This window comes from Zalophus californianus, chromosome 6 (genome assembly GCF_009762305.2).
Source record: "Zalophus californianus isolate mZalCal1 chromosome 6, mZalCal1.pri.v2, whole genome shotgun sequence".
Lineage (NCBI taxonomy): Eukaryota > Metazoa > Chordata > Mammalia > Carnivora > Otariidae > Zalophus > Zalophus californianus.
This window is the reverse complement of record NC_045600.1, coordinates 147,757,030-147,770,703: the sequence shown is the minus strand read 5'-3', so window position 1 is coordinate 147,770,703 and position 13,674 is coordinate 147,757,030. Positions and strand designations below refer to the sequence as shown.

The window sequence follows — 13,674 nt, the reverse complement described above, 5'->3', positions numbered from 1 at the left end:
GTCCTGGAAAGTAATGAAAAGTAAGTATATCCTAGACTTCATGCAATGTGAGTTCTACTGGCAGGTACCTACTGATTCCTTGAAACAACAAAGAGTAAATTATCCAGTGTCGACTGCGGTGTTGTGACCCAACTTTTCGGACCAAATGATAGCGTTTCAGGCAACATCTCCAGGGCCTCTGAGTTTTCCATGGGTCTCTGCGATTCGCTGATCCTTCCATCAACCTCTTTGGGAAGTCCTGTCCTGTCGTCTTCCTTGTCTCCTGCCTCTTCTGGGACCCTTCCATGACCTCCCCTCCAGGGCCTCCCCCTCCAGGACTCTCTGTGCTCCCTGGTCTGACACCCACATCCCACGCTGGGTCTTGTGAGCCCTGTGCTTTTTGCAAGGAATGTGTGCTCCTTCTGGGGTCACTAGCCATCTCCCTTGCAGTGGCCTGCTTCTTCCTGCGCTACGTCTCCTCTGAGCAGTCTGTGAGGCTGGACTGTGCCCATGTCACGGGCACGGAAGCGAGAGTCCAGAAGGTCCAGACGACCTGCTCCCAGTCCCAGCGTGTGGAGCCTGGGTCAAGGATTGTCCATGAACAGAGGAAGACTTGGGCCCAGGGAGACTGAGGGAGGATGTGGCACAGTGAGCCTGCAGGAGGAGAGGGAGCACTGTGGGGACCTGGCGCTCAGGCCTGCTGGGAGACCACATCTCACCCACACCAGTTCTGTCCCCAGGGCTGGAGGTTGTCAGGGTAGCCACCCTCCGAGGTTGCAGGCTGACACTGACGAGAGGGGAGTAGGTGCACCTGGTGCAAGAGAGAATCCTCAAGCAGAGAGGAGGGGGCAGGTGCTCCCACAGCAGCTAGAGGAACTCGGGGTAGCCACCCTCCCAGGCTGCAGGATGGCAATGGCTGGCAGGAGAGGAGGCACCTGGTGCAGGAGAGAGCCCTCAGGCAGAGAGGTGGGGGCAGGCTCTCCCCCAGCAGGAGGTGCACTGGGGCAGACTGAGAGGGCCTCCGTGGACAGCGGTGCCTGCAGCTGGTGTCTCCACACAGACCCCCTCCTCAGGCTCAGCACAAGCTTGTCTGGATGGCCTTTGTCCCCCAAATACGAAGTTTGGCCCAGGACCCTCCTCAAGCCCCGACTCCCAATCCTTTGACCTCAGGTCAAGTGACAAGAAATGCCCAATATTTTAGGTGGAGTTGGGTGCACAGGGACATTTGCTTTTCTGGCCCATGCTGTAACATTGCTGGCATTTTAAAGAACTCAGGGCTTTGATTCAAAATCGGTAGGATGCCGAGGACCACAGTCGGCTTTCTGGAAACCTGCCTCTGGGCCTTGCAGCCCTCCCATCCCACCAGTTCTGCTCAGAATCCCTCCAGGCCACAGACCCACAGTCTTGGCTCTTCAGATGGCCCGGAAGATGCAACTTCAAAAAACGATCCCAGTGGGGCAGCAGGACACACTGTGGATTCCAGCAAATCCGCCTCCCACAATCTGAGGGTACTGCTGGACGAGCTGTCTGAAAACAGGCATGTCAGGGTTCCAGGAAGATACCAGATGCACAGGAGTAACTGAGGAGCACCTGAAGGTCAGGTAGGGGCAGTCAGAGCTTCCAGACCCTTCTTCCCTAAAGCTCTTCATTAACTATCCTTTCTTACCGTGATTCTGTTTGGTTTCTCTTTGCCCCAACTGTTATCCATTGCCTTAGGCAGCAGAGACTCATGTATGCCTTTAAATGTTTTGGACATTGAATGTCCTCCAGTAGCCACTTCACTGCTGGGAGAGTTGGTAGCAAGCAAGAAGTCCCAGAGGACTCCAAGGGTCTGGACTTGGTGTTTCCCTCTCCTGAGATGGGGACACCTGTGGGAGGTGCAGTTGGTCAGCTGGGGGAGGGGGTCAGGCACCTGAAGTGGACAGATGGGGTATGGGTGAGGCCCGAGGCCCCCAGGGTATGTGCCTGGCATCCGGACTGAACAGGTCTTCAAAGCTGCAGACTGGCTGGGATCATCTTCAGGCTGAGGAAGAAGGTGAGGGGAGTAGAGGAGACTGAGGAGGTTCGGCTTAGACAGGAGAGCGCTGAGGCACACTTTTGGGGGAAAAATGGGTCAGGTTCAGACTCACAGGGACAGACCTTGAGGCCATTATGCCACGTGAAATAAGCCAGTCCCAAAAGGACCGACACCGGAGGACCCCACTTGTGAGGGATGGAGAGCACTCCCATTCACAGAGGTCGAAGGAGCTGCTGGGTGCCATGGCTGGGGAAGGGGAAAGGGGGTTAGTGTCTCGTGGGTAGAGTTTCAGTTTGGGATGATGAAAACGTTGTGGCGATGGACGGAGGTAGCCGGTGCAGAACAGGGAATATACTTATTACCACTGAAACACGCTTCATGGTATCAGCTGTATGTCCATTATAGCACAATACAAAAGAAGTGAGTCAGGAAGTCGGGGCCATCGAGAGTCCCTGGAGGGCCCAGGAGCAGGGAGCCTGTATCTTAGTTCTTGCTCTCATGCTCTGCCCCTTGTTGGGTGACTGAGCTCAGTAAGTGCTTGCTAAGACACAGTGCAGGCAGCTGGTCCAGAGAAAGTGCACAAGTGTAAACCCACTGGTTGGCACTGAGGAATCCCAAAGGGATGCGCATCCAGACAGAGCGAGTGCCCACATTTCACAAACACCAGCACAGAAATAGCCATTTAAAACAAAGGCAGGGGGGCGGAGCAAGATGGCGGAGGAGTAGGAGACCTAGATTTCGTCTGGTCTCAGGAATTCAGCTGAATAGGGATCAAACCATTCTGAACACCTACGAACTCAACAGGAGATCGAACAGGAGAGTAGCAACAACTCTCTGAACAGAGAAACGACCACTTACTGGAAGGTAGGACGTGCAGAGAAGTGAATCCGAGGCGATATTTGGGAGGATAGACGGCGGGGGAGGGGCCTCTGCCGGCGGCTTCTGGCAAGTGATAGAGCCGCGGAGCACAAAATTGGACCTTTTAGAAGTTGGCTCCGCGGAGGGACGTCGCTGCAGTGGCTAAGTGGGGGGTGGAATCCTCCCGGGACAGTGTGGTCTCAGGACCCTTGGGGTCACAGAGAGACCGGGGGTGCCTGAGTGCGCCAGAGCTCCCAGGTATCAGAGCGGGGAAGCTGGCTGCAGAGACGGAGCAGAGTCGCGGGCTCTCAGCTCGGGGTTGCCATAAACTGTGATCTGCGGCCCAGTCGGGGCACGGCTCCCCCAGCAGGGACCCAAAAAGCAGCAGATCCGGGGAGACTCCCCTTCCTTCCCGGGGAGGAGCGGTGCGGGAACGCACTGCAGGGATCTGCTGGGTTTGGAGACTCCGCGCGGGGTCGGGTGCCAGAGATAGCAACGCTCGATCACAGGCCGGGTGAGCACGGAGTGCGGCCGGAGACCGGGGATACGGAAGTGACTGCTTTTCTCTGGGGGCACACTGAGGAGTGGGGCCCCGAGTTCTCAGCTCTTCCGAGTGCAGATTGGGAGGCCACCATTTCTGCCCTGGTCCTCCAAACCTGTACCGAGAGCTTGCAGGGAACAAAAGCTCCTGAGAGCAAACCGGAGCAGCTTCCTTAGCCCGGACCGACAAGGGCGGGGCAATTCCGCCTCCAGCAAAGACATTTGGAAACCACAGCAACAGGCCCCTCCCCCAGAAGATCAGCACAAACAGCCAGCAAGCCAAGACCAAGTTGATCGATCAAGGAGAATAGGAGAACTCCAGCGCTAGGGGAATACTGCACATAGATTCATGGCTTTTTTTTTTTTTTTTTTTTTTACCATGATTCATTATTTCATCAAAGTTAATTTTTGTTGACTGTTTTTCTTTATTTTTCTTTTTCCCTTTTTCAACCAACATCTTATAAATCCCTTTTTTTAAAGAAAAAAAAACATTTTTTATTTTTCATTTTTAGAGTCATATTTTATCCCTTCATAGTAGTTACCCTTATTTTTGGCATATATGTATAAGTTCTCTCTTTAAAATTTTGAGGTACAGTTTCTTCTAACAGATCAAAATATACCCTAAATCACTAGTGTATGGCTTTGTTCTAGTCTCCTGCCTGATCACATTCTCTGCCTTTTTCTTTTTTTTTTCTTAAATCTTCTTTCTTTTTTCAAACAACTTATCTTACCAAGTCCTTTTATAAAATCTTTTATAATTTTCATCTTTACAATCATCTTCCATCCCTTCATTGTATCAACCCTTATTTTCTACATATATGTCTTTCTTCCTTTAAAATTTTAGAAGGCACTTTTTTCTAACAGACCAAAATACGCCCAAAATCTAGTGTGTGGCACTGATCTATGCACTAGCCTGATCATATTTGATCATATTCTGCCTTTTTTGTATTGTTTTGTTTTTGTTTTTATCTTTCTTTTTCTTTTTTTTCTTTTTCTCTTTCTTTTTTCTTTCTTTTCCTTTCTTTTCCCCTGGTTTCAGGTCTTTTCTGATTTGTATACAGTATATTTGCTGGGGACGTTGTAAACCTGTTAGCATTTTGTTCTCTCATTCATCTATTCTCCTCTGGACAAAATGACAAGACGAAAGAAATCACCTCAGCAAAAAGAACAAGACGTAGTACCGTCAGCCAGGGACCTACTCAATACGGCCATAGTACGATGTCGGACCTAGAGTTCAGAATCATGACTTTAAGGATACTAGCTGGGCTTGAAAAGAGCGTGGAAGTTATTAGAGAAACCCTTTCTGGAGAAATAAAAGAACTAAAATCTAACCAAATCGAAATCAAAAAGGCTATTGATGAGGTGCAATCAAAAATGGGGGCACTAAATGCTAGGATAAATGAGGCAGAAGAGAGAATCAGCGATATAGAAGACCAAATGATGGAAAATAAAGAGGCTGAGAAAAAGAGAGAGAAACAACTACAGGATCACGAGGGCAGAATTCGAGAGATAAGTGATACGATAAGACGAAACAACATTAGAATAATTGGGATCCCAGAAGAAGAAGAGAGAGAGAGAGGGGCAGAAGGTATATTGCAGCAAATTATAGCAGAGAACTTCCCTAATGTGAGTAAGTAAACAGGCATTAAAATCCAGGAGGCACAGAGAACCCCTCTCAAAATCAATAATAATAGGTCAACACCCCGACATCTAATAGTAAAACTTACGAGTCTCAGAGACAAAGAGAAAATCCTGAAAGCAGCTTGGGAGAAGAGATATGTAACCTACAATGGTAGAAACATTAGATTGGCAACAGACCTATCCACAGAGACCTGGCAGGCCAGAAAGGACTGGCAAGATATCTTCAGAGCACTAAACGAGAAAAATATGGAGCCAAGAATACTATATCCAGCTAGGCTATCATTGAAAATAGAAGGAGCCATAAAAATCTTCCAGAACAAACAAAAACTAAAGGAATTTGCAAACACGAAACCAGCCCTCCAAGAAATATTGAGAGGGGTCCTCTAAGCAAAGAGAGAACCTAAAAGCAGCAAAGAGCAGAAACGAACACAGACAACAGACAGTCAACAGTCACCTTACAGGTAATACAATGGCACTAAATTCATACCTTTCAATAGTTACCCTGAATGTAAATGGGCTAAATGCCCCAATCAAAAGACACAGGCTATCAGATTGGATTAAAAAACAAGACCCATCCATATGCTGTCTGCAAGAGACTCATTTTAGACCCAAAGACACCCCCAGATTGAAAATGGTAAAACCATTTACCATGCTAATGGACACCAAAAGAAAGCTGGGGTGGCAATCCTTATATCAGACAAACTAGATTTTAAAACAAAGACTGTAATAAGAGATGAGGAAGGACACTATATCATACTTAAAGCGTCTATCCAACAAGAAGATCTAACAATTGTAAATATCTATGCCCCGAACATGGGAAGCCAATTATATAAGGCAATTAATAACAAAAGCAAAGAAACACATTGACAACAATACATAATAGTGGGGGACTTTAACACCCCCCTGACTGAAATGGACAGATCCTCTAAGCAAAAGATCAACAAGGAAATAAAGACTTTAAATGACACACTGGACCAAATGGACTTCACAGACATATTCAGAACATTCCATCCCAAAGCAACGGAATACACATTCTTCTCTAGTGCCCATGGCACATTCTCCAGAATTGATCACATCCTAGGTCACAAATCAGGTCTCAACCGGTACCAAAAGATTGGGATCATTCCCTGCATATTTTCAGACCACAATGCTTTGAAACTAGAACTCAACCACAAGAGGAAAGTTGGAAAGAACTCAAATACATGGAGGCTAAAGAGCATCCTACTAAAGAATGAATGGGTCAACCAAGAAATTAAAGAAGGATTAAAAAAATTCATGGAAACCAATGAAAATGAAAACACAACTGTCCAAAATCTTTGGGATACAGTAAAGGCAGTCCTGAGAGGAAAGTATATAGCAATACAAGCCTTTCTCAAGAAACAAGAAAGGTTTCAAATACACAACCTAACCCTACACCTAAAGGAGCTGGAGAAAGAACAGCAAATAAAGCCTAAACCCAGCAGGAGAAGAGAAATCATAAAGATCAGAGCAGAAATCAATGAACTAGAAACCAAAAGAACAGTAGAACAGATCAACGAAACTAGGAGCTGGTTCTTTGAAACAATTAACAAGATTGATAAACCCCTGGCCAGACTGATCAAAAAGAAGAGAAATGACCCAAATCAACAAAATCATGAATGAAACAGGAGAGATCACATCCAACACCAAAAAATACAAACAATGATAAGAACATATTATGAGCAACACTATGCCAGCAAATTAGATAACCTGGAAGAAATGGGTGCATTCCTAGAGATGTATCAACTACCAAAATTGAACCAGGAAGAAATAGAAAACCTTAACAGACCTATAACCACTAAGGAAATTGAAACAGTCATCAAAAATCTCCCAAGAAACAAAAACCCAGGGCCTGATGGCTTCCCAGGGGAATTCTATCAGACATTTCAAGAAGAATTAATACCTATTCTCCTGTAACTGTTCCAAAAAATAGAAATGGAAGGGACACTTCCAAACTTATTTTATGAGGCCAGCATTACCTTGATCCCAAAACCAGACAAAGACCCCATCAAAAAAGAGAATTACAGACCAATATCCTTGATGAACATGGATGCAAAAATTCTCACCAAAATACTAGCCAATAGGATCCAACAGTACATTAAAAGGATTATTCACCACGACCAAGTGGGATTTATTCCTGGGCTGCAAGCCTGGTTCAACATCCGCAAATCAATCAACGTGATACAATACATTAACAAAAGAAAGAGCAAGAATCATATGATCCTCTCAATAGATGCAGAAAAAGCATCTGACAAAGTACAACATCCTTTTTTGATCAAAACTCTTCAGAGTATAGGGATAGAGGGTACATACCTCAATATCATAAAAGCCATCTATGAAAAACCTACAGCGAGTATCATTCTCAATGGAGAAAGGCTGAGAGCTTTTCCCCTAAGGTCAGGGACGCGGCAGGGATGTCCACTCTCACCACTGCTATTCAACATAGTATTAGAAGTCCTAGCCACAGCAATCAGACAACAAAAAGAAATCAAAGGCATCCAAATCGGCAAAGAGGAAGTCAAACTCTCACTCTTTGCAGATGATATGATACTGTATGTGGAAAACCCAAAAGACTCCACCCCAAAACTGCTAGAACTCATACAGGAATTCAGTCAAGTAGCAGGATATAAAATCAATGCACAGAAATCAGTGGCATTCCTATACACCAACAACAAGACAGAAGAGAGACAAATCAAGGAGTCTATCCCATTTACAATTGCACCCAAAACCATTAGATACCTAGGAATAAATCTAACCAAAGAGGCAAAGGATCTGTACTCAGAAAACTATAAAATACTCAGGAAAGAAATTGAAGAAGACACAAAGAAATGGAAAAACGTTCCATGCTCATGGATTGGGAGAATCAACATTGTGAAGATGTCAATGCTACCTAGAGCAATCTACACATTCAATGCAATCCCCATCAAAATACCATCCACTTTTTTCAAAGAAATGGAACAAATAATCCTAAAATTTGTATGGAACCAGAAGAGACCCCGAATAGCCAGAGGAATACTGAAAAAGAAAAGCAAAGCTGGCGGCATCACAATTCCGGACTTCCAGCTCTATTACAAAGCTGTCATCATCAAGACAGTATGGTACTGGCACAAAAACAGACACATAGATCAATGGAACAGAATCGAGAGCCCAGAAATGGACCCTCAACTCTATGGTCAACTTATCTTTGACAAAGCAGGAAAGAATGTCCAGTGGAAAAAAGACAGTCTCTTCAACAAGTGGTGTTGGGAAAATTGGACAGCCACATGCAGAAGAATGAAACTGGACCATTTCCTTACACCACACACAAAAATAGACTCCAAATGGTTGAAAGACCTAAACGTGAGACAGGAGTCCATCCAAATCCTAAAGGAGAACACAGGTAGCAACCTTTTCGACCTTAGCCGCAGCAACTTCTTCCTAGAAACATCGCCAAAGGCACGGGAAGCCAGGGCCAAAATGAACTATTGGGATTTCATCAAGATAAAAAGCTTTTGCACAGCAAAAGAATCAGTCCACAAAACCAAAAGACAACCGACAGAATGGGAGAAAATATTTGCAAATGACATATCAGATAAAGGGCTAGTATCCAAAATCTATAAAGAACTTATCAAACTCAACACCCAAAGAACAAATAATCCAATCAAGAAATGGGCAGAAGACATGAACAGACATTTCTCCAAAGAAGACATCCAAATGGCCAACAGGCACATGAAAAAGTGCTCAACATCGCTCGGCATCAGGGAAATCCAAATCAAAACCTCAATGAGATACCACCTCACACCCGTCAGAATGGCTAAAATTAACAAGTCAGGGAACGACAGATGTTGGCGGGGATGTGGAGAAAGGGGAACCCTCCTACACTGTTGGTGGGAATGCAAGCTGGTGCAACCACTCTGGAAAACAGTATGGAGGTTCCTCAAACAGTTGAAATTAGAGCTACCGTTCGATCCAGGAATTGCACTACTGGGTATTTACCACAAGATACAAATGTAGGGACCCGAAGGGGTACGTGTACCCCAATGTTTATAGCAGCAATGTCCACCATAGCCAAACTGTAGAAAGAGCCAAGATGCCCATCGACAGATGAATGGATAAAGAAGAAGTGGTATATATACACAATGGAATATTATGCAGCCATCCAAAGGAATGAGATCTTGCCATTTGCAACGACGTGGATGGAACTGGAGGGTGTTATGCTGAGTGAAATAAGTCAATCAGAGAAAGACATGTATCACATGACCTCACTGATATGAGGAATTCTTAATCTCAGGAAACAAACGGAGTGTTGCTGGAATGGTGGGGGGTGGGAGGGATGGGGTGGCTGGGTGATAGACATTGGGGAGGGTATGTGCTATGGTGAGCGCTGTGAATTGTGCAAGACTGTTGAATCACAGATCTGTACTTCTGAAACAACGCAACATATTTTAAGAAAAAAGAAAAAGAAGAAGATAACAGGAGAGGAAGAATGAAGGGGAGTAAGTCAGAGGGGGAGAGGAACCATGTGAGATGATGGACTCTGAAAAACAAACTGAGGTTTCTAGAGGGGAGGAGGGTAGGGGGATGGGTTAGCCTGGTGATGGGTAGTAAAGAGGGCACATTCTGCATGGAGCACTGGGTGTTATGAACAAACAATGAATCATGGAACACTGCACCAAAAACTAATGATGTAATATATGGTGATTAACATAACAATAAAAAATTAAAAAAAATAAAATAAAATAAAACCAAGGCAGGAACCTTATATAGCCCAGAGGGCTCCATGCTCCTGGAGGCCGAGCTAGTGACCACGGCCAAGGCCTCTGGTGGTGAGGGCACTGGGGGTCTGAGAGGTGGCTCGGCGCACCCTTGACCCTGAAGCCCCATGGTCGCGGTGAGGTGTAAGGACTGGGAGGGAAGACCCGGCCAGCGCCCGTTCTGGCTCCATGGCTGCTACAGGGCTGCTCCCAGCCCCAACAGGAGATGTCTGTTTAGAACCACGGAGGAAGCATTTTCCTTCAATTGTTCTTTTTAAGATGGTTGCTCAGCTTTGACACAGAAAAACATCCGACATAAAACTGGAGCCGTTCAGAGCTGTAAAGGACCCGGAAATGATCAAAATGTAGTGACCACAAAGAGAGGACCTTGTGCCCCCAGGCAGGCCTCCTGTGCGCAGGGCTGGTTGGGGCTCTGGCGTGCCTGTGCAAGCAGTGCTGGGCTCCACAGTTTCCCTCAAGGGGACAGAAGTAGGAATCTGCTCTGACCGGTCCGCTCAAGGCAGCACCCCCTGATGGAGACGGGGGCAGCCCCTCGTGAGTTCCAGATGTCTTGGTGATTCTTGGGCACAGCCACAAATCTCAGCTTCTCCATGACAGGGGCCAGCCCATCAGCTGCGGATCTCACAGGCCCTTCAGGGGACAGCCCAATACCGCAGGTCCCACAGCTCCTCCGGGGACAGCCCCTCATGAGTTCTGGGTGTCCTGTTGATTCTTGGGCACAGCCATGGATCTCAGCTTCTTCATGACCCGGGGAATGATGGGGGGGGCAGCCCAGCAGCCGTGGGTCCCACAGGTCCTCTGGGGACAGCACCTTGGTGGCCCTGTGGCCCAGCAGGTACGTGTTTAGGTGGTTCTTATCGGGCCACACAGCCTCAATCCCATTGGCCCAGTTGACCACCATCGCCTGGTGACAGGCCGAGGTCAGTCGGGGAAAGTGCACCACCAATTCCCCAAAAAAGGCCCCCATGTAGTAAAAGTTGCCCTGTTACCTGGGAATGTGGGTCTGGGACTGTGGCCAGCACTCATAGCTAAAGTCCTCATGGGCTGCCCAGTAGAAACCGAGCTGTGGGGTGCCAAAGAGGGGGGACAGGATCTCCATGCCCACATGGTCCCAGAACTTCATTCCTACATCCACGTGCACGCGAGGTCATCCTCGTCACAGAGGAAGCGCTGCTCGCAGAAGCGGCTGATCATCGCTATGTGCCGCATGGACACATCCTGCCAGAGCAGGATGCCGCGAACCTCGACGACCACCATCCTCCAGCCCTCCCAGAGTGGCACAAGGGGCACAGGAACCAGCTGGTCGGTGAAGATGTAGTAAGTGACCCTGTGTCCACCATGAGGACGACCACCCTACGGCCTACATAGAGGGGCACACGGGGCCCAGCAGCTGGCTGATTGGTGAAAACCTAGAAGGTGACCCCACGCCCCTCCATGTAGTGCTTCTCTGCTGTCTGAAGGAACGGCTCCAGGAAGACCATGCATCCACAGGGGCAGTGAACAGGGCAGGAAAATGGTTACTGCCAGAGGCTGGCAGCAGGACCCCAGAGTTGGGGGCCATGGACGTGTGCACCTTCTTCAAGGGGGCAGGCCCTGGGCTGCTTTAAGCAACAGTCACCTCCTGACCTTCCTGAGGGAATCTGCCAGCAGGACCTCCCCAATGTCTGTTCCCAGAGATGGGGGCCATCAGCAGCCTTTCTTCCAAAGGGGAGCCTGAGGCTTCAGAGGCTGGAAACCCATGCAACCCCACAGTCAGCATGCGGGAGCCAGGAACACTCCCCCTGTGCTGAGCTCCTGGGCAAACCCTGCAGGTGCCCTCCACTGGCCGCCCCCCCTGCAGATCCCATCCCCACCTTCCAGGAAGGAAACACCTTTGGGCACAGCCCTCATTTCTATGTCTTCAGAGCGGCTAGAATCATCAGGGCCGGCCACCCATCCCACTTTGCTCTGAGTGGGCTGCCGCTGGCCCCCACAGACCTGTCTCCACTTCCTGTAGGGTCCTCCCTGGAAGGCTACTGGGCATCCTGCTGACATGGTGCTCAGTAAGCCACTGGTATTCCTAGGAGGGGTCACCCTCAAACTCTGCCACATCAGGAATCAGGTCCACCCCGTGGACAGGGAAGGCAAAAGACGACACCAGGAAGAAGAGGGGGCTTGCTTAGGCCCCAGGCTTGAATCCAAGGGTGTGAGCTTCCAGGTCCAGGTCTACATCTCCTCGGCCCCAAAAGGTTCAAAGTCTTGTCCAACCACGTCCCATGGCTTGTCCCCCTTTAAGGGTACTACCTGCTCCCCCTGTGAGGACAGCAGCTCCCCCATTATAGGCAAGTGTGCTGAGCCCCTCTGAGACTGATGTTTTTGCATAGGCGCTAAGGCTACTTCCCTGGGCCTGCCCCATACCCGGCAGGTTAGTAAATCGCTCACACAGGGAAGGAGGGCACTACATTAAAATAGGGGATAAGCACACTCAACCAGCAGACATGAGTCTGGTCACCAGAGGGCAAGTCCAGATCCAGCCAATGGGGGAACAAGTCAGATATGAGGCAGGGGGATAGAAGAGGGATCCTGGCAGAGGGCAGAGCAAAAGCAAAGGCTTGTAGTCAGGCCCAGGGTACATGTGGGACGACCACACACTTGGGTGTCCCACAGAAGGGTGGCTATGGTGGAAGAGGTGAGGCTGGAGAGGATGGGCAGGAGGGGAGCGGACCACAGAAAGGCCCAAAGGTTATGTTCCGAAAATATCACTCTAGTTACAGAGGAGAACGGGTTCTGTGCAGCAGAGGACAGGGAGAACCTAACCCTAACCCTAATCCCTAACGCCTAACCCTAACCACTATTACCAACCCCACAAAATCATCAAAATACATTCCTGTACCTTTCTTAAAATAGATGTAAGAACAAGATCAGAAGAATTGCAAAACCAAGAGCTCATAAATAGACTGTGCACCCTAAGCAAGTGGCTCTGCACAAACATCTCAAAGGTTATTCAATAGAGTGAAACAAGCAATGTTATACAGCACAATGAATTTTTAATAAATCATGTGGTCATATTAATTGATGCAGAAAATGTTCTAACCAAAGTCCAAAGTCTGTTGCTGATATAAATACTCACGAAAGCAGGAGTAAGGAGTAATTTTCTCATTAAATCTCTAGCAAACACCATGCTTAAGTCTGAAGGTGGACAGCTCTACTCTGAAATCAGGAACAAGGACAGGTTGCTGGTTTTCACCTGTTGCTCAATGTTGTACTGAAAATTCTACCCAGAAGGATAAGCCAAGAAAGAAGGCATCCACATGTGAAAGGAAACACTAGAACTCTGTCTAATCAGAGACCAGGGATAACATCATCTTGCATAGAGCTTCCTAAATAATCAACAAAAATGATTACAGCCAGTTACCTAATTCAGCACAGTTACAGGACAAAATATCAATACACAAAAATCTCTCTTATTTTATACACTAGCAATGAATCATCCAAAAAGGAATTTAAGAAAACAATTCCATTTTAGGGAACATCAACATTAACAAATTTTTAGGTATAGAAGTCATCAAGGTGCACATCTTGTACACTGAATGTTACAAAAATTGCTGAAAGAAAGTAAGGGAAACCTAAATAATTCTGAAGACACCCCATGGTGAGGAAAAGACATGCTATTGATAAGATGGCAGTAGAACACAAGGCGATGTGGAAATTCAATGTGTTCCCAACAAAATTCACAAAGGCCTTTGGGAAGAAATGCACAAGCTAATCCTAACAGTCATATGGAATTTCAAGGGACCACAAGATAGCCAGAACAATCTTGAAAAAGATAATCAAAGGTGAAAGGTCATACTTCCAAAGTTCAAATCTAATAAAAAAGCAATAGTCAAG

General features: G+C 47.3%; 2 pseudogenes; one reads left to right on the top strand and one right to left on the bottom strand.

Moving 5' to 3' along the window:
* LOC118357082 overlaps positions 1-13,674 on the top strand; it is a 183,654-nt pseudogene that overhangs the window by 99,554 nt on the left and 70,426 nt on the right.
* On the bottom strand, positions 10,262-12,123 carry LOC118357080 (annotated as a pseudogene).